At 38.9% G+C, this 21,525-nt stretch overlaps 1 pseudogene; it reads right to left on the bottom strand.

Moving 5' to 3' along the window:
• Positions 1–11,134: 11,134 nt before the first annotated feature.
• Positions 11,135–12,944, bottom strand: LOC118857767 (annotated as a pseudogene).
• Positions 12,945–21,525: the final 8,581 nt, after the last annotated feature.

Below are 21,525 nucleotides of genomic sequence, written 5' to 3'. Positions count from 1 at the left end.
ACCTGCCCCCTCTTCCCTCCCAACAGAACTGCTTTTCCTCGACACTTTTATGCGAGACAATTTACCCTATTCTATCTCTCCCTTCCTCTCTCAATATATTCCTCTCTCATCCCTTAATTTGATTTTATTTTTTTAGATATCATCCCTTCATATTCAACTCACCCTGTGCCCTCTGTCTATACACACACACACACACACACACATACACACACACACACACACACACACACACACACACACATATATATATATATATGTTCCATTCAGCTACCCTAATACTGGGGTCTCGTGAATTATACATATTATCTTTCCATGTAGGAATGTAAGCAAAACAGTTCAACTTTAGTAAGTCCCTTATGATTTCATGATTTCTCTTTCTTGCTTACTTTTCCATGCTTCTCTTGATTCTTGTGTTTGAAAGTCAAATTTTCTATTCAGCTCTGGTCTTTTCACTGAGAAAGCTTGAAAGTCCTCTATTTTATTGAAAATCCATATTTTGCCTTGGACCATCATACTCAGTTTTGCTGGGTAGGTGATTCTTTGTTTTAATCCTAGCTCCATTGACTTCCGAAATATCATATTCCAACCCCTTGGATCCCTTAATGTAGAAGCTGATAGATCTGGGATTATCGTGATTGTGTTTCCACAAAACTCAAATTGTTTCTTTCTGGCTGCTTGCAATATTTTCTCCTTGATCTGGGAACTCTGGAATTTGGTAACAATATGCCTAGTAGTTTTCTTTTTGGGATCTTTTTCAGGAGGCGATTGGTGGATTCTTTAAATTTCTATTTTACCCTCTGGCTCTACAATATCAGGGCAGTTCTCCTTGATAATTTCTTGAAAGATGATATCTAGGCTCTTTATTTGATCATGGCTTTCAGGTAGTCCAATAATTTTTAAATTATCTCTCCTGGATCTATTTTCCAGGTCAGTTGTTTTCCCAATGAGATATTTCACATTGTCTTCCATTTTTTATTCCTTTGGTTTTATTTTATAATATCTTGATTTCTCATAAAGTCACTAGCTTTTACTTGCTATAATCTAATTTTAAGGTAGTATTTTCTTCAGTGGTGTTTTGGACCTCCTTTTCCATTTGGCTAATTCTGCCTTTCAAGGCATTCTTCTCCTCATTGGCTTTTTGGAGCTCTTTTGCCATTTAGGTTAGTCAACTTTTTAAGGTGATATTTTCTTCAGTATTTTTTGGGTCTCCTTTAGCACGTCATGGACTTGTTTTTCATAGTTTTCTCGCATCCTTCTCATTTCTCTTCCCAATTTTTCCTCTACTTCTCTTACTTGCTTTTCCAAATCCTTTTTGAGCTCTTCCATGGCTTGAGACCAGTTCATGTTTTCCTTGGAGGCTTTTGTTGTAGGCTCTTTGACTTTGTTGACTTCTTCTGGCTGTATGTTTTGGTCTTCTTTGTCACCAAAGAAAGATTCCAAAGTCTGAGTCTGAATCTGAGTCCATTTTTGCTGCCTGGCCATGTTCCCAGCCAACTACTTGACCCTTGAGTTTTTCATCGGGGCATGAGTGCTTGTAGAGTAGAGAGTACTTTGTCCCAAGCTTGAGGGGATGTGCTGTTGATTTCAGAGCTATTGTTTTCCCCTGAGTAACTTCTCCAGTTGAGTAAAAATTTGTATTTCAGGATAGCCGCTCTGGATTAGTAATGGGACAGTTTCTGGTTAAGGTAATGCATGAAATTTAATGGCTTAGGTAAGTATCAAATCTATTTCATTGTTCTTGTCTGTAAAACATTTCTATTCTGCTGGACTAATCATGGTGTCAGAGTATTTTACAAAAACTTAGTATTCGGAGGGATGTCAAAGGTCAGCTAATTTCACCTCTACTGGAATTTCATATCTATCTAAAATATCCAAAATTCACAATCATTCAAACTTTATGTAAGGACATTCAGTGAAGCACAGTAACCTCATGCATTCCATACTTTGGGGGCAGTTAGATTACACAGGGGATAGAGGGCCAGGCCTGGAGTCAGGAGGATCTGAGTTCAAATCTGGCCTCAGACACTTGCTGTCTGTGTACCCTGGGCAAGTCATTTAATCCCATTTGCCTCAGTTCCTCATCTGTGAAATGAACTGGAAAAAGAAATGGAAAACCACTCCAGTATCTTTGCTAACAAATTGGGCCACAAAGAATCAGACATGACTAATGGACTAAATAACAACAACAATTCCATATTTGCAAAGTTCTAGTTGTTGGGATTTTTTCCTTTCACTCAGCCAAACATTGCCTGTCTGCACCTTCTGCTCATTGCTCCTATATTTCACCAGATCTTTGACTATCCTGAGAGGTCGTTCATTTGTGCTCCTAATATTGGGTAGTAAATTATACACAGATGAATGATCAAGTCAGTTGAGTTTTATGATCAAACAAATTTAAAACACATTTGATATCCAGAGTCCCAATTTAAGGACTTGATTTCTATGTGCTGTAATAGTAAAAACATTCTTTTGGTCCACTATATTGTTCCATAGAGATTGCAACCTCATGTACATATTAACAGAAATTATCCATACAAGGCCATGCTTAATGTTATTCAGCTGAGTCCTGGTGTTGAAATAAGTGCTTAAACTGAATACGTGTCTCTATGGGGGTGTTTTAAGTAAGAAAGATTGTATTTATTTGTATTGGATCATCAATATTCAAATATATACATACTTGCCTATATCTATTTCTAATATTATAATACTATGTTAATTTATAGTACATATGATTAAATATGAATCTATAATTTATATCATAATGTTGTATGATACAATGTAAGAGATAGAGTGATAACCAGATAGATAAAAGATGTTTTCTTTATAAATGTCGTAGTTATTTTCTGTTACATCATTGAGCTGTTGTAATGATACTCCTTACCTAGGCTTCCTGTTCCAAAAACAGTGATGGATTTACAGAAAACAGTCAACTACAAAAGTAGCATTGGATAGTGATAATGGCCTTCCTAAGAATGGCAATGTACATTTGTTTGGGAAATGTATATATGTATGTATACATATATATGTTTATGTGTATGTGTGTGTGTATATATGTGTATTATATATACATACATACATACATATATATATATATATATATATATATATATATATATATGTATGTATGTATGTATGTATGGAGAGAGAGAGAGAGAGAGAAATATATCCAAACTTCATTGTAGCCTTCGGGCCGGGGGGGTGGAGAACAAAGTTTAAAAAAAGTGCACAGTAGAGAACAAAAGAAAACCTACGAGGAAGCAAAGAAAAGATGGACAGTTCTCAACACAACGTGTATTATTTCTCAGACAGGCTTTTGTTTTGGAGGAGGGAAAGCAGGGCCATTGGGGTTAAGTGACTTGCCCAAGGTCACACAGCTGGTGTGTCAAGTGTCTGAGGCTGAATTTGAACTCAGGTCCTCCTGACTCCAGGGCCAGTGCTCTACTCACTGTGCCACTCAGCTGCCCCCATACAGGCTTTCTTGAAATGGAAATTTATTGTTACATAGTTTGAATCCTCCCTTATGCTCTGCTATATACATGATATGCTTTTCTCTCTCTCTTTGCATTCAAATTCAATATTTAAGCTTATGATGTGCTTTTGTTTCTTTTCTCTATTCAGTATTTGTATTTTGGTGTTTGAGTCTAAAATAAAATTAAAGACAAAAAAAAGAATGGCAATGTACAAAATGCCAAAGTGTGGATTTGGGAAAGGAGGCATTATATAACCTTTTGTCTCTTGCCCAGGTAAGTTAAACACTGACCGGAAATCCTAAGGCAGAAACTTGGGAAAGATGGGGAAAATGAAAAGTACCATTAAAGGAGATGGTAGTTTAAAAGAACAGAAATGGACAATCAAATGTATGATACTTGTCTTCCTTTGAATTGATCCACACAAATGAATTAGTGAAGTGGTGGTGGAGACATGCTATGAAATACTTCATAAGCCTAGACAAGAATGTATCATTCATCAGAAAGAATACAAGGTGGGGTTTAGGGTGGGGAAAGACTTATGATATTCTTAACTCTCACTATGTATTTGAGACCCAGTCATAGGTACTAGTCTTCTTCACTTAACTTCACCATGATGTGTGAATGTTGCACTGAGCTATCTTTTACCTTTCCCAGTATTGCAGTGTGTTTGACACATATGAATTTGAATAATGGTAATAGAACATGAGAGGCTGGTAAGCTCTCTGACCCCAGGTTATTAGCTACTGACTGAAAAAGCCATTAACTTGATTTTATCAAAGGATAATACATAATTTCTTATATCATTCCCACAACATCTCTTCTCTCAAGGGCCTCATCTTCTCATAAGGGGTTAGAGCACATCATAAGGATTTCTGCTATAAGAAAAATGGAAATGCCCAGCAGTCCCCAAGATAAGATAGCAAGCAGATTTTAAGGTATGCTTTGATGCTATTTCCAATGCTAAAACCATATCCATTTTTGATATTATGAAATTTGAGAGCACAGAAGTCTTTCTTTCCTAAGTCATCTTTAGCCAATGTTAACGAAGAGGTAGTAGTTGCAGATGTAGTTGTGAGATCAGATTTTAACAGGTCATCCAGTTATTCCCTGAAGGGTGACTGTAGGAACTGGGCCGGAAGCTGGAGTGATTTTTCTGTTATTGACTACTTTTTGTAAAGCTCTTAGGTTCACCTTAGTTCAGGTTCTTATCACCTCTGGCCTCAGTTGTGCCTCTGCCCCAGAAGAAATGCTACCTTCCCTCTTCAGCAAAGAATGGAATGAAGGAGCAGAGAATGGGAGATAATAAGCTAAAAAAAAAAGTTAAAAAGAAGTAGCTCATCAACAGCGACCATATTTTCTACAGGAAATGTGAAATGAAGTCTTCATCCAAATGGGTGGTGGGAGGGATACTGTGGGAAGTTAAGGAGAGAAAGGAAGTTTGGGAACAGCCAACATGAGGAGAGGGTAAAAAATTAATCTGAGAGGAGTGAAAGGACTATCTTGATGACAGTTACCTGGGCAGCGAGGTGGCACAATGGATAGAGTGACAAGCCTGAAATCAGGGAAACTCATCTTCATGAGTTTGAATCTGGCCTCAGACATTTACTAACTATGTGACCCTGGACAAGCCACTTAGCCAGTTTGCCTTGGTCCATCATACGTTGTTGTTGTTTGCCCTTTTTCCTTGAAGAAGACCAATGATATCAGGAGTGTGATGCCTTGACTTTCAAGTGAATTGGATTTAAGTGAGGCAGAGTTGTAAGAAGTCATCAGTCTCACTCTCTCCTCCAGAGCCATAAGAGTCCAGTTACAAGACATAAGTCAGGATGACTGGCAATGGCCCCAGATGTGGTAGGATCTTGGCTTTTTTAAGCTAAGGTCTTTCCCACAACCATTCAGTGATTAAAGGCGAGGTAAAAATTAAGGCAAAAGATGGTCTCACAGAAGAGTCAATATGGGAGGGGAAGATCATCAGCATTTCTGGCCAGAACAGAAACAATTGCTATTTATACTCCCCCTTATCAATAAAATGAGCTAGAGAAGTAAACGGCAAATCATTACAGCATTTTCACCAAGAAAACCCTAAATGGGGTCATGAAAAGGCAGACATGACTGAAACCACTAAATAAGAACAAAAACCCGAGTTCAGTTTCTTGCAACTACCATTCTTGAAAAATGGGAAGATAATCATGGACAGCAAGTTCAGATGTACCCAATCACAGAAACCTGAAGGAGCTTTCAAGTCAGCCTTGGAATCAGGAGCCAAGGATTAATATCTTGGTGTAACCACTGGAAAGTCACATCACTTCTCTGAGTCTCCCCATCTTTTTTGTAAAATTATAAAAATGGTACTTGAAACACTACCTCACATATTCTTGTATTGAATAATTGCCATAATCAATGAAGATTGAAAGATATTGCTATTATAATCATTTTTTTCAAAGCAAAGATATTATTCGGAAATTCACAGATCCTTTGAGATCTCGAACATCTTTAAAGATTATCTACTTCAAGTGAGTCTTAGCCTTTTTTTGTGTAATGAGCCCCTCGGGAAGCATTGTGAAGCTTATGAACTCACAACCTTATTTTATTAAATGCATAAAAATACATAGGATTGCAAAGGAAACCAAATATATGGAAATTCAGTCATCTAAAATATTTTTGAACAATTTTGTGAAACTCAGTTTAAGATTTTCTGATCTAGATCAATTCCTTCATTTGATAAATGAGATAACTGAAAGAGACAGAGGGATTTTGATTTACCCAATTTCATACAGTGGGCATAAATTAAGGTCTCTTGAAACCTACACACTGTGTTCTTTTAATAATTTGGCATCTGTATCTTTTTCTGTGCATACAGTTAAGAGAACTCCTCAGAGCATGACCAACCTTGCCATCATGACAAGATTACTCTTCATGGGCTTTTCCAGCACCTGGGAGATTCAAGTTTTACATGCTATGGTCTTCTTATTAATCTGACGGCTTTGAAGGGGAACCTCCTCATTTTCACTCTCATCACTATAGATGGGTGCCTCCATACCCTCATGTACTTTTCCTGAATAACCTGTCCTTTTTAGATCTTTGCATTATTTCTGTCATTTTCCCTAAATCCACTGTAAACCTGCTGAGCTATAGCTTCTCAATCTCTTTCTTGGGGTGTATATTACAGTGTTTTATAGTAATTTTCTTTTTAACATCAAAAAATTTTCTCCTCGTAGGGTTGTCATATGACATCTATTTGGCCACCTGCCAGCCCTTGAACTGTTAAGACCTCAAAATGAGAACTATGTGTGAGAATGGCAGCTGCTTCTTGGTTCAAGGAAATTGTGATTGAGTCCATGTAAGGACTATAAATTCTCTTTGCTTTTCTATGGCTCAAAGGAGATCTATATGAGTACTTCTGTAATGTCCCTCTTACTCAGGATCTTGTGTGTGTGTGTGTGTGTGTTGCAGTAGATATGACCATGACTATTGCAAATATTTTTTAATATTCTACTTTATTTGCTTTTTTTTACAGTTTTTTTATTTTATTTTACCAGAACACAAATACAAAATGGAGAAAAGAAACAAAAATGTATCATACCCTTAAATATAGAAACTTAAATATAAAATAAGAAAGAAAAAAAGCATGTCATGTGCATAGCAGAACATAGGAGATGATTCAAAATATGTAACAATAAATTTGCATTTCAAGAAAGCCTGTATGATAAATAATACACCTTGTGTTGAGAATTGCCCATCTTTTCTTTGCTCCCTTGTGTTTTCTCTTGTTCTCTGCTGTGCACTTTTTAACTTTGTTCTTTTTTTCCCTCCCCCCTACCCACCTAGAAGGCTACAATGTAATTTAGATATGTTTCTTGATGTATTCATACATATACAGATACATACATACAGTTATACGTATATACCTGCGCATATAAACATATACTTTCCCAAACATACTATACTCCTGATCTTTGTTTTTATGTTTGTACATACTCTTATTTCCTATCCCTCCTACCTCCTCTAATTTACTTCTACGCACTACATAGGCCTCCTATTACTTGCCTACCCCCCTCCTCCACCAACCACAGTGCCCTCCTATTACTTGCCTTCTTCCCTCTAAAGATCCCTTCCCCATCCTCCCATTCCCATTAATCTAAACTCCCTTTACCTACTCCCTCATTCTCCCCTCTAAAAATACCTCCCTTATCCTAATCCCTCCCTTGTCCTCTCCTCCCTCACTATACACCTACCATTTTATTTCTTCTAAATTTAGAAGACTTTTATACTCTTCTAAATATGTATTGTTCCCTCTTAAACCCATTCCTGATAAAAGTAGGTTACCAGAACTACCAGCCCTCCTCCCCCATCTAAATCCTCTACATCCTTTCTTCCTCTTGCACCTCTTTTGTATAAAAGTTACTCTTTTTAGGTGTTTTATAAATGGTTTTACTTTTAAAATTCTTATCATAGTCAGGTTTATCCCCCTCTTATGAGCTCAACAATCATTAATAAGAATCTCAGACATACATTTTACATTTTGTGTTATATAAAAGGTAAACAGTCTGTCCTTATGAATCCTTTATAGTCAGTATTTGGGATGTACATTATGTTTCTCTTGGTTCTTGTATGTCAAATCTGCTATTAAGTTGAGGATTTTTTAACAAGGTCTTGAAGGTCTGAACATTTGTCAAAAGTCCATTTTTTTTTCATTCAAGAAAATACTTAAATATGAAGAGTATGACATTTTCGGCCGGAGCCCCAGGTCTCTTGCTCTTTGATATATTGTGTTCCAAGACCTGTGGTCCTTTAATGTCTCTGCTGCTAGGTCTTGTGTAATTCTAATTGTGGCACCATCGTATTTAAATTATTTTAATCTTGATGCTTTTAATATTTTATCCTTGAGCTGGGGATTTTGGAATTTGACTATGATATTCCTATGAAGTTTTCCTTATAGCATCTCTTTTAAGTGGTGATCAATGGATTTTCTCTATTTCTACTTCCCTGTCTTGTTCTAATGCTTCAGGACAATTTTCTTTAATTATTTCTTGTGTTATTGAATCAAGTGTCTTTTTTTGATCACAACTTTCAGTTGCTCCGATCATTTTTATTTTTCTCTTCTTGATCTATTCTCCAAATCTGTTGTTTTTCTTATAAGATGCTTCACTTTCTCTTCAATTTTTTTTTATTATTCGTGTTTTGTTTAATTATTTCTTGATCTCTTATAATTTCACTGGCTTCACTTTGCCCAATTCTAATTTTCAAGGTGTCATTTTCCGCTTTGAGATTCTGAATCTCCTTTTCTAGTTGGCCAACTTTCCTTTCATAACCTTCTTGGTTTTTTTGGATTGTTTCTTTTTTTTTTTTTTTAGTTTTTTCCTCCATTTCTGTCATTTGATTTTTAAAGCATTTTTTTAATATCCATAAATTCTTTTTGAGCAGGTGACCATTTTTTTGCTCTTTGGGGGTTTCTTTACTTCAGTATCCTCTTCTGAAGATAAACTCTGGTCATCTCTATTCCTGTAATAGGTTTCTATGGTTGGATTCTTCCTCCTTTGCCTATGATTTTTTTGTGGTAATAACTTGATTTTTGTAATCACCTCTAGACCTGGCGTATGGGAAATGGTGCCTCTTACCCCATATCTTCAATTCTTCCTTCTAGCCTGGAACCAAAACCAAACCTCCAACCTCCTGTAAGTGCCCACAGCCAGGGATTCTGCCCCACTGCTTCTGCATTGACCGGGTGTGTGCTGGTTCCTTCTCGCCCCCACCACTCCTCACAGCACAGTTGGGTCTGGTGTTCCTTGTCAGCAGAGGTTCCCTCAATCTTCTTGTGCTCAAATGCATGACTCCCCTCACCATACCTGGGTGTAAAGCTCCAGTGGCTGAGGCCAAGGCAGCCTCTCAGACCAACTAACCCCAGGACTTGCCACTAGTTGTTTAAGCAGCTTGCCACTTGTTCTTAAAATGGAACCAAGCCTGGAGGTGTTACTGCTTGCAGGGACCAAACCCAGTACTGGATTTTTCTTCAGATCCTCTCAAACTGTCCCAGGAAGATTCTGGGTGTTCTTTGTCTCCACCTACACTTTGTTCACCCTAAGGTGCTATTTAACTCTTTTATGGGGGGAAATCTTGAGAGCTTGGAATTCGCTGAACTTATCTGCCATCTTCCCAGAATCTCCTCCTCTACATTATTTTCATGGCTAATATTTTCATATCCCCTCAACTGTGCTACAGATTACAACCTCAGAAGGTAAAACAAAGGCCTTCTCCACTTACCTGCCCCACCTGTTCATATTCATGGTTTTTATCATAATCTTTGTCATTACTTATCTAAAACCATCTTGGGACTCTAACTCAGTTCTATTATTGTCTATGTCCTATAGAGCAGTGCCCCAAATTCTGAACCCTGTCATCTATAGCCTGAGGAACAAGAACATGAAGACTTCTCTGAAGAGCTCATAGCCAAAAAATACTTCTCAGAGAGATTAAAAACAAAGTTGTTCCAATGATCATAAAATAGAGTAGATGGATAGGTAGTTGTGTGTGTGTATGTATACGTGTATATAAATAACACAGTGGAATTTTTTCAAAAGAATGTTTACTTCCAAATATATATTCACAAATATACAAACATATTCCCCAAACTCATGGGAGGCATAATCCTCTTATATCCCTACAATCACTTGAATCTCTTTGGAACAGAAGAGGATTTTTAGGTTCATCACCTAGTTCATTTCCCATAGAACACAGCCCCAGTTCCAACTCCAAAACTCTCAAGCTCAAGATTTGATTTCTCAAGGTTTCCATGCTGAAAGGGTTGATGGGACTATCCCATCTGCAATTCTGGCTCCAAGGTCACCAAGGCTCAAATTCCCAGGTCCATGGGGATTGCCTCCAGTACATGAAACTGGAGGAGAACACAGAATAAAAACAAACACATCCCAAGCCCATTCCCAGGAGCTAGAGTAAAAGAGAGAGAAAAGGAGAGGGGAGACCACACTGGGCACATCAGATAGGTCGTTGAAACAGTGCAGCAGAAAATGTGAGGGAAGAACAAAGCTGGGAAGGGGACAGACTGCTCAGTCTCTCCAGTTTTAAGAATACAGGCAGTCAATCAAAGGAGGTGACCACACCCACATGGCAGAGTACATAGTGAGCTCCAGTTGAGCAAAGAGTGCTCAAGAGAAGCCTGGGCTACACACAAACACGCGTGCGCGCGCACACACACGTATGTGTATCATATTTACATATGTTTGTATGTACATATACATATATGTGTTTGTAAATGCATATACAACATAAAATATTCTATTCTAAACATATTTTAGTATTTGCCTACATGTGTGTATGTTATACCAAAATGCCAAAGTGAATTGCTATTTAAAATTCTGACTTTCAGAGGGTCAAGAGCATACCAATAAATACAATTTTTCAAATATATATACTCAGAATAAGTGGCCAACAGTGCTTTGCTTGGCTACATGCTTTGTCATAGTTAAAGTGCTTTTGCATTCCTTTATTTTATCTCAATAACCCTAAGTAGAAGTTAGGAAAGACATGATTACAGCCATTTTATAATTAAAAAAACCAAACTTGTTCAAGCTCTTCAATAAGTGGAAGAGGCAACTCAAAAGCCTTGTCAGATTATTTTTTCTATTTTTTTCACTGTACTGAGAATTTTATTGAGAGACATCAGAAGGCAGAGGTGTTAGGCACGGGGCCAGAGTGGCACGGGCCATACTCAGGGCACCTTCTCTGGTGTGGTGCCCACCAATGAAGCCATTGGCATGAACAAAAATGCAGCCAGCGATCCTGCTGATCTGGTCCAGGGACTCATCCGGAAGACCCTGCCATTGCTCAAGCAGGGGCAGCCTGCTCTCAAAAGATGAAGCTCTTTTGGCACACACTGTACCCGCCATTGTCCATTCTGGTCAGGGTAGAGCACGAATGCAATGGGCACAAAGGGGGTCAGCCCAGGTTCAAGATCAAACAAATGGTCCTTCCAGGGACAGCCACATTAAGACAGCTCTATAATTTCTCCACTTGGGTCCACCTGGAATCGGTTTGCCAAGGCTTGTTCCACAAAGGCAGGGGCAGGTAGCCAGCCGCGCTTATAGAAATCCAGTCTCTGTAGAAACTTCTCACGTACTAGCTCCGTGGCACGATGAAAGTCGGCCTTTGTGTCCTGATCTGGCTGGTTCCAGGTAGGGTTAAGCCGGGCAACCTGAACTCTCAAAGTGGTGGTCAGTGCATATGGAGGCTTTCCTCCCTCCCACTGGGAGATCCCATTGTCTACCGCATCTACTTCCTCCACAAAATATTCACACATCTTGTCATAGAGAGTATCCACAATTCAGTCATCTATCCTGGTGTCCAGCGGGTGGGCCAGGAGCCTCTGGCCAAAGTGCAGATAGACCAGTCCCGCACTGCTCAGCTTCGTCTGCCACGACAGGCCGCAGGGAGCTCATGGACTCGGAGAAGTACCTCTGGTGATGGTCATAGAGGTGTCTCTGCGGGTCGTACTCGCCGCCCACGTCCACCACCACGTCGCAGGTGGCCAGCAGCGCCGGGTCGCGGGTGCACGGGATCTCCGCCTCCCGGTACTCGGGCCGCAGTCTCAGCAGCGTGCAGGCCAGCGCCTCATCACAGTGGAACGTGCAGTTGTGAGTCCCGATGCGGGGCAGGGCGGGCGCGATGGACTCGGCCCCGGGCCGCTTGGGGGACGAGGAGGGCTCGAGGCCCAGCAGGCGAGAGGCCCGCAGTGGCGTAGAGGGGAGTGGCAGGAGTAGCTAATTTTTCTATTTTTTTCATGAAGCCAATTGTTAAGTTAGGAACTGACATAAATTAACAGGAGAAATAGATACTTTTTTTTTCCAAAAAGGTTATGGTCTCTAGATTTTACTTTCAAACTTAAAACAAAAGCACAGAAACTCAATATTGGGATAGATGTCAATAACCTTTATTTGAACTTGAGCTCCATCTAAAATATACACAATCAAAGGTCATCCAGTGTTCACTCGGGCACTTTCAGTGAGTCCAAATACTCTTCTGCAAAAAACAACCCATTCCACATTTGCAAAGTTCTAATTTTCCTTGCATTGAGCCAAATATAACCTGTTTTCCACAACATCTGCTCGTTGCTCCTATTTCTAACAATCTTTTCATTACCCTAAGATGTATCGTTCATATGGGCCTGTATTGGGGGCAAATTACAGTCATATGGTGATTAAGTCAGTTTTGTGTTATATAAATTTAAGAAAGATTTTATTGTGAAACCGCATTTGGAAGAGTAAGAATAAGAACTGAACAAGAAAATTGCTCACATCAAATATGATTGCAATGCGCTATAATTATACATAGAAAGACATTCCTTTGCTTGCTAATTTTTGTTGGGTTGTTTCCCCATAAAGAGTGTAGCTCTGGTACCTGGGCAGTAGCAGGAGCAGCCCCTGGATGGAAGTGTTGGCTATGGAGGCGATCCCCAGGCATCTCAGCCCAGGACGGGAGTCTGTCAGAGCTGTGGGAGACACCAACACAGAGCCTGAGGCTCTGGGAGCAGCTACTCATGAGGCTTCCGGCCTACAGTCTAAAGGTTTCAAACTCACCTTCTTGAACTTCCAGGAGCCATGATGACCAGGTAAAATGGCTCTCATACCTCCCTTCCTCACCCAGATAATACTGCCTTAGGAGAAACCCTGGAATAGAGGAGATAGAAGTGGGGCTCCAGCCTTTTAGCTTGGGGAAACTGGAGAGAGGGCCCTTCTTGTGGTGGCAGAAGGAGAATAGTGCAGGAAGGGAGGCCTCACCTCAGAAGAACAGTGGGAGTTCCTGAGTCCCAGGGGGATGGAGCCAGCAAGTGTCTACACCAGGACCCCAGATGGGCCTTTACACAGCCAGGGGAAGTGGCAGACACCAGCGCAGACAACTGCTGAGTCCACCCATGCTGTAGCACAGCCCTAAGGGAAGAGGAGACTTCCAGCAGCCAGACCACCTTCCCACACACCCCATGAAACAAGAGACCACAGTACATGAAGGCAGTAACCAGGTCCACAGTTCCCAAAACAGGAAGTTTGGGACAGAGACCCTGAGCCCCAGAAGCAGAGATTCACTTTAAAAGACAACCATCAAGAAGAAACAATCAAGAAAACCAAGGAGTATTGATTCTTTTTATGGAGACAGAGAAGATCAAATTTTCAATTCATAAAAGGACAGCATTGATGCTATACCCACATCTGAAACCTCAAAAGGGAAAGTGAACTGGTCTCAAGCCCAAAAAGCATTCCTAGAAGAGCTCAAGGAGGATTTTAAAAACCAAATTAGAGAGGCAAAAGAAAAAAAATCCACTGATGAGAACAAATCTTTAAAAAGGAAAATGAACAAAAGGGTTAAGGAGGTCGAGAATCTAATTGGAGAGAATAACTCCTGGAAAAGTAAAATTAAACAAATGGAAAAGGAAGTTAAGAAGCTAAACGAAGAAAATAATTTGTCAAAAATTAGAATTGGTCAAGTAGAAGCTGATGACTCAATGAGACATCAAGAATCAGTCAAACAAAATCTAAAGAATAAAAAATAGAAGAAAATGTGAAATTTTTGATTGGAAAAAACAACTGAACTGGAAAATATATCCAGGAGAGATAATCTAAGAATAATTGGTCTACTGGAAAGCCATGATGAAAGAGCCTGGACAGTATCTTCCAAAAAATCATCAAGGATAAGAGCCAGAAGGTAAAACAGTCATCAAAAGAATCAACTGATTACCCTCTGAAAGAGATCTCAAATGAAAATTCCAAGGAATATAGTAGACAAATTCCAAAATTATCAGGTCAAGGAAAAACTACAACAAGCAGCCAGAAAGAAACAACTCAAATGTCATTGAACTACAGTCAGGATCATGCATGATCTGATACCTTCTACCATAAAAGACAGGAGAAATGGGAATATGGTATTACAAAAGGCAACGGAGCTTGGACTACAACTAAGGATCAACTACCCAGCAAAATTGAGCATACTTTTTCAGGCAAGGAGATGGACATTCAATGAAATAAGGGAATTCCAGACCTTCCTGAAGAAAAGGCCAAAGCTCAATGGAAAATTTGATCTTCAAATACAAAACCCAAGAGAGATATTAAAAGGCAAACAGAGGAGAAAAAAACTTGTTATTCAATAAGGGCAAATTGTTTACATCATTATATAGGATTATAGTTTTACATATGTTTTATACATATATATATGTGTCAATCTTGAGAATGGTACAGTTATGAAAATTAAAAGGGATATACATAGACTGAGTGTATCAGTATAAAGTAACTAATATGATGATAAAAAATATAATTAAGGGGTGTAAAGGGATTGTTCTGGGAGAAGAGGTAAGGAGGAGGTAGAAAAGGGTAAATTACATCACATGCAGAGGCATAAAAATATTATAGTAGAGGGAAAGAAGGGAAGGAGAAGAGCACTGTTGGAGCTTTACTCTCATCAGATTTAGTTCAAGGAGGGAATAACATACTCTGATAAGTAACAAAATCAAACTTGTCCTACATGCAGTAGGAGGGGAAGGAGAAAGAAAAGGGGAGGTGGTCAGAAGGGAGGGAAGAAGTAGCAAGGGGAAAATGGTAAGATAATGGAGGGGAATCAATAGGGAGGCTAAACTGAGGAAGGCAGCAGTCAAAAGCAAAACTCTTTTGAGGAGTGGAAGGGGAAAGGGAGAAATAAAAGCATAAATGGGGGAAATAGAATGGAGAAAAAGACACAGATAGTAATCATAACTGTGATTGTGAATGGGATTAACTATCCCATAAAATGGAGGTGGATAGCAGAATGGATTAAAGACTATAATCCTACAGTATGTTGCTTACAAGAAACACATTTGAAACAGGGAATTAAAACAGGGTAAAGGTAAAAGGCTGGAGTAGAATATATTGTGCTTCAGTTAAAGTAAAAAAAGCAGGGGGTAGCAATACATAAAGCACTGCATTAAAGCACAAGTTTGTTTCTGCATAACCTTAATGAGAGCAATGGGTCATTCAGGAATTCCTTTTGATATATTTCATGAGTATATGAGAATAGATAGTAATAATGATTAACATTTATGTAGCACTTATTATGTGCCAGGCACTCTGCTAAACATTTTATAAGTATTGTCCCATTTGATCCTCCCAACAACCCTGGGAGGTAGGTACTATTATTATCCCCATTTTACCAATGAGAAACTAAGGTGAAGAGAGGTTAAGTGACTTGCCCAGGATCACACAGCTAGTAAGGGTCCAAATTCAAATTTGAACTCAGATCTTTCTGACTCCAGGACTGGTGTTCTTTCCATTGTACCAATCTGCTGCCTGGAGATAGATGGGTATTTTCACCCATGCAAGAGTTATCAGAATCTAGAAGGCAGTCATTTTCCACTCTTCCATCTTCATTAAAAGGGAATAGAACAGACCCATAACAAACAGAGGTGGTTTGGGAGTCAGTTCTCCAGTTGGCAATAAATTTTTGTTTCAAAATGGCTGTTCTAAGTTACTGGTGGCATAGCCTTTGAGTAAGGAAGAGCATGACACTAAATGGCCCAGACTGGTGTTAAATCCATTACACTGCCTTTCTTTGCATGACAATTCTACTCTTCTGGGTTAATAAGACTGTCAATTTGACAGTGTCTTGGTTGGGTTAGTGACAGTGACATCATTTAAAACTATTTTTAAAAAATGTACATCACTATCACTATTGAAGAACACAAAGAAAGCTATTTGTTCTTGAAGAGAAAGTTCAGGTATTGCTCAGTATAGGAACTTGGAAGAACTTTCAAGTCAGGCTTGGAATCAGGAGTCCAGATTAGCATCTAGGTTCTGGCACTTCTTGTATGGCCATTAAAATATTACATAACTCTCTGAGTTTCAGTATCTTATGTTCAAGATGGTAAAAATGCTACTTGAGAAATCTACTTCTTAAGGTACTTATGATAAAAGTCAATAAAATCCTTAAAATGAGTTCTTGTGATAAAAGGACTCTATAAATCTTAAAAATCATATAATTTAGAGACGAATTACTGTCATTAATACATTTTTCAAGGTGAAGATACTGTTCATGTATACACGGCTCATTTGGGACATAAAGAACCCTTAAACATAATCACTTTCAAGAAACCTGTCTTATGTCTTGGTCCCCTTTGGTGAAGCCCACAGACCCTTCCTGAGGATGAGATCTATAATTGAATAAAATCAAATACATAGGTTTAAATAGAAACCATTGTTGTGGAAATATAGTTATCAAAATCTTTTTTAAAATAAACTGTTGGATCTAAAGTTAAGACTGTGCAAAACAATTTCATCTCCTCATTTAACAAATGACAAAATGAAGCAGAATCGCTATTTACAAAATGTCAGAGAATAGGCCTATCACAAAATCTCCTGACACACAGCACTGACTGTTCTTTCCTCTGACGGCTGCTTCTCTTCTCTGTGGAGATGGTCAAGAAAACGACCAGAGCATGGCCAATCTCATCATGTTGTCAGGATTCTTCCTCATGGGCTTTTCCCATACCCAAGAGCTTCAGGTGTTATAGGCTTGTTGCTGCTGAACTACCTGCTGGGAAACCTTTTCATCTTCGCCCTCATCTCTCTTGATGAGTACCTCCACTCCCCCATGTACTTTTTCCTGAAGAACCTATCCTTTTTAGATCTATACCTTATTTCTACCACAATTCTTAAATCTATTACAAACTCCCTGAACCAAAGCCATTTCATTTCTCTGTTGTAATGTATATTACAACTCCTTTTAATTATTTTGGTATCATCAGAGCTTTTTCTCCTCACAATGATGTCCTATGGCTGCTATGTGGCTATCTGTCAGCCCCTGAAGTCAACATGATGAGAGGGACTTGTGCGAAGATGGCAGCTGCTCCCTGACTCACTGGAGGTTTGTTTGAGGCCCTGTATGCAGTTAAAATTCATAAGTTTCACCTTTCTGTAGCTCCAAAAAGATCCATCAGTTCTTCTGTGTTATCCCTGCTCAGGATGTCTTGCTCTGAAATACACATTTTATTTGACGTGTTTGTTAACTATTGGGTTAAGTTTAGGGATTCTCTGCTGCATTTCCATTGCTCTCCCTTATGGTTCCATTTTTTCAACTATGCTAAAGATTCTAACCACAGAGGATCAGTCAGCCTTCCCCATTTCTTTGTTCTCATAGTTTTTATCATAACTGCAGCTATGTCTTCACTAAACTATCTTTGGGAATCAAAATTCTGGATCTATTGTTATTTATGCTTTATATAGTGATGTCCCTAACCCTGTCATCTATAACCTGAGAAAAAAAGGCCATAAAGACTTCACTGAGGAAGATCATAGTCTGGAAATATTCTTCAGAGGGATCAATTCTAAGGTCTTTTCCGTAATCGTAAGCCTGCTTTACTTTTTTAAAAAAGGAAGAGAAACAAATCAGTTGTGCATGTTACATGCTTACTGACATGCTTACGTTCCTTGTTTGTTCATGCCAAGGTCATTAGTTATGAAATATTGTCTGTTAGAGAACCAAAAGATTGTTAATAAATCATTTCAAAAGTATATACACTCACATAAGCAATCAAAATTGTACAATGTCTGTATATTTCTACAGGACATTATTTTCTAAAGGACTTTCCCAACTTAACCCCTTATCTTTATACTAACCATAAGATATGCTATAGTACTGTTAAGGAAATTGGATCTCCCAAAAGTTAAGTGCTTTGCTCAAGCACACACAGATAGTGGGAGTCTCAACTTTGTTTCAAAGTCAAGATTTTTCCCCAGTAAATCATATCATGCAGAGAAGTGTTAAGAAAGAAGATCTGGATGGGCTTTTGTTTCTTTGTTCTAGACTAAAGGTAACTCTCAGTGAGGCATCTCTATAAGTGTAGTCTGAGACAATTAACTTGGGAGGTGAAAGCTTAAGTGAATAGGCAAGTTCCTAGAGTGACACAATTAGCATCTGTTTAAAAAAATCAGAACTTGAATCAGTATCTTCCTGATGTCAAAACTAGCTCCCTATCTGCCTCAGAGCTCTGCCTCAAAAGCTATTTCACTCCTATTTAAAGAGCACATTCATGATCTATATTTTCTGGTATAAACTAATCAATGTAATTTTCCTGATTTCTGTTTTCTATCTGCTTGAGTAAGTTGGCTAACTCACTATTCACAATTTTTGTTGTCTTCTATGCAACTAGCTTTTGGTAGATGAGGGCTACAGATATAAGCTTGGGCTCTATCTTCCCTTTTAAGGGATAGCAACAATAGAAATGGTTTGAACCTAAAGAATTATTTCCCTAGATAAGTTTCTTGAGGGTAGGGTAGGGGCAAAATAGATAAACTTCTAGACCAGTATCCTTCTCTCTCAAAGAAAAAAAGTGTAGCCAGCTTCATGGCAATTTCTCTTTTTCCCCCTCAAGGCAGGAATCAAAGTTTCTATGGAAAGAATGCGGGCACAAATTTAAAAATATCTATTCATGCCTTCCTGCAAGTCATTTTTCCCAATATGGATATATATGCGTATATATGTGTGTGTGTGTGTGTGTGTGTGTGTGTGTGTGTGTGTGTGTGTGTACATATAAAGTTATCCCTTCCACAATACGGGAGTTAGGGAAACAGCACCCCCTCCCACCAAAAAAAATAGAAAATGCAAGCATAATTTTTATCCTCCCTTTGTACCAGAGAAGTATGAATTCTTTTTTTTTTCTTTTTCTTTTACAGCATGTTTACAGTATTTTGTTGTAAGATTTGGCTTAAATATTTGCTCAGACTCGCTTTGTCATCTGCTGGTCTTCAAGGGTCATCTGTGGCTTCCATAAAACTCCCAAAAAATTCCCAGTTAATTTCTTATGTGAATCCATGATATATAGAAACAATGACGGAGATAGTTGTGATGTGGAAGGAATAACTGTGTACCTTACACAGACAACATACACACATGCATGCTCTGAACGAAAAAGCAAAGCGAGACTTTTTACTGTTTTTTTTTTTCTTTTGGAGTGCTTCTTAGCACTAAGGCAATCAAATGCCTTTGATTGTAACAACAATGTTGCTAGTAGCTGCTGTGGATGTGAAAGACCAACAAGAGCACACAGGAGGGCTGCTAGCATAGGTTCTTTATCTGCTTTTCTAAGCACAAACAGAAAAAACAGAAATTATATAAATGCACAAATAAGACACAGAAATTAACAGACAGGCCCCTAGCTGTCTGAGCAGGGCATTGCCTGCATAGTTACCATAGAGACAGGCGCCAAGTTTCAAAGCCCGAGTGGGGGTGAGGGGGTGGAGCACCCAGAGTCTTGTATGGCCAAATTGGTAACACTCTTCCAGTAACCCCCAAAGCAAAAGGCTGACCTCAGAGCTCATATACCCTGTTCAGGGCCCTGAGAGCTCAGTGCCTACTTAGCAAAATGGGTGTGTGAAAGATCTTTAATCACTAGCAACACATCACATACATTGTTTCCAATCAATTCAGACAAAGGCAAGACTCATCAAAGGTACTTGATTACTTCAGTGCTGAGAAGCACTCCAAAACAAAATTCAAAGGCAAGACTCGTTAAAGGCACTTAATTGCCCTAGCATTGCAAAAGAGAAAATAGTAAGAAAATGCCCCACCCTTCTTACCATTACATTGATTGAGTCTCGCCTTTGTTTGTAGGAAGACTCACACCCTTTTGCTAATTAGGTCACAAAAGAGGTTAAGCCCTTGTGCTCTAAAAAAGGGTATATATACTCTGGAGTTAGCATTTTTCTTGGGGCTCACTTACTGGAAGAGTGTCGTGTGATTTGACCAGACAAGACTCTGGGTAGCCATTAAGAAGTTCCCCCAGCTTTCAAAACTCAGGTGTTGGTGTTTCTGTCTCTGGCAACTGTCTGTGTATTGCTATGGCGGTTGATTTGTGTTACTTTGCTCTGTTTATAATTTCTGCTTGTGATTTCTGTTTGTATTTTCTCTGAAGTTCAGGGTGCTGGCTTTTCCCCCTGAACTAAGTGAATGATATATGTATGTTTAATTAAAGAGAGATTGTAAACCCCTTAAAGTTGATTTCCTTAGAAAAGCAGATCGAAGAAGCTGTGCTAGCAGCTCTCCAATGTGCTGGTATTGTTGGCTTTACACAGCCACAGTAGCCGCAAGTAGCATTATTATTACATGCACACACACACACACACACACACACACACACATACACATGCAAGCACTCACATATACACACACTTGGTTCTAACAAGTTCTTCCCTTTATCTATAGCTGAGTTTCTGCCTCCAAAAATGAAGATTTTGGCCTGCTAATCTCAGAGCACACTGCAGCTTTGTTTTGTTACTAGGATCCTAATAGAACACAGCCTAAAGCCCATCTACTTGTCTGGTTGCTTGAGATGGGAACTATGCAGTTTTTTGTCTACCAGTGTCTTTAATGGCATGTATTTGTGTGTGTGTGTGTGTGTGTGTGTGTGTGTGTGTGTGTGTCTGAGACTATTTTTTCCTATCCATTGTGCATAGAAGGCATTGAGAGGAGGAGAATACAAGCTTCTTTTTCCTCTAGATCAGTGGTTCTTACTCTAAAGACAAGCTTCATTTTAAAAAAAAATTGATAGGAGCATTTCAGTAAATTTGTTTTGTGTAATCCTCTGTATTTTATTTTATATATTAAAAAACATTATTCTGAGGAGAGAACGGTAGACTTCATGCTGACAACATGGTCTATGACACACACACAAAAAGAATAAGAACCCCTCCTAGCTCTGTTTCCTATTCTCTCTAAAATTTACCACCATAATTTAGTTGCTTACTTCCCACTAGAGATTTCCACAACACCTTTCTTCTTCTCATCCTGGAAAATCCTTCCATGACTATCACCCCATTCTACCACTGGTTTTTAGTTCCTTTGAGAGGCTTCCATTCTGGGGACAGGCTCAGGTTGGCCATGTTTCATTCCCTTCATGGCTGTGCATCTGACTTTCTCCAGACTTTTTTTCTCAATTGGAACTTCCCTGCTTCATCCCTAAGCTCCAATCATTTTGTAGGTATTTAAGCTTATTGAGGGCAGTGAATGTTTTGTTTTTGCTTGAATTTGT

This window comes from Trichosurus vulpecula, chromosome 7 (genome assembly GCF_011100635.1).
Source record: "Trichosurus vulpecula isolate mTriVul1 chromosome 7, mTriVul1.pri, whole genome shotgun sequence".
In the NCBI taxonomy this organism is placed as follows: domain Eukaryota; kingdom Metazoa; phylum Chordata; class Mammalia; order Diprotodontia; family Phalangeridae; genus Trichosurus; species Trichosurus vulpecula.
This window is presented reverse-complemented; position numbering and strand designations above follow the sequence as displayed.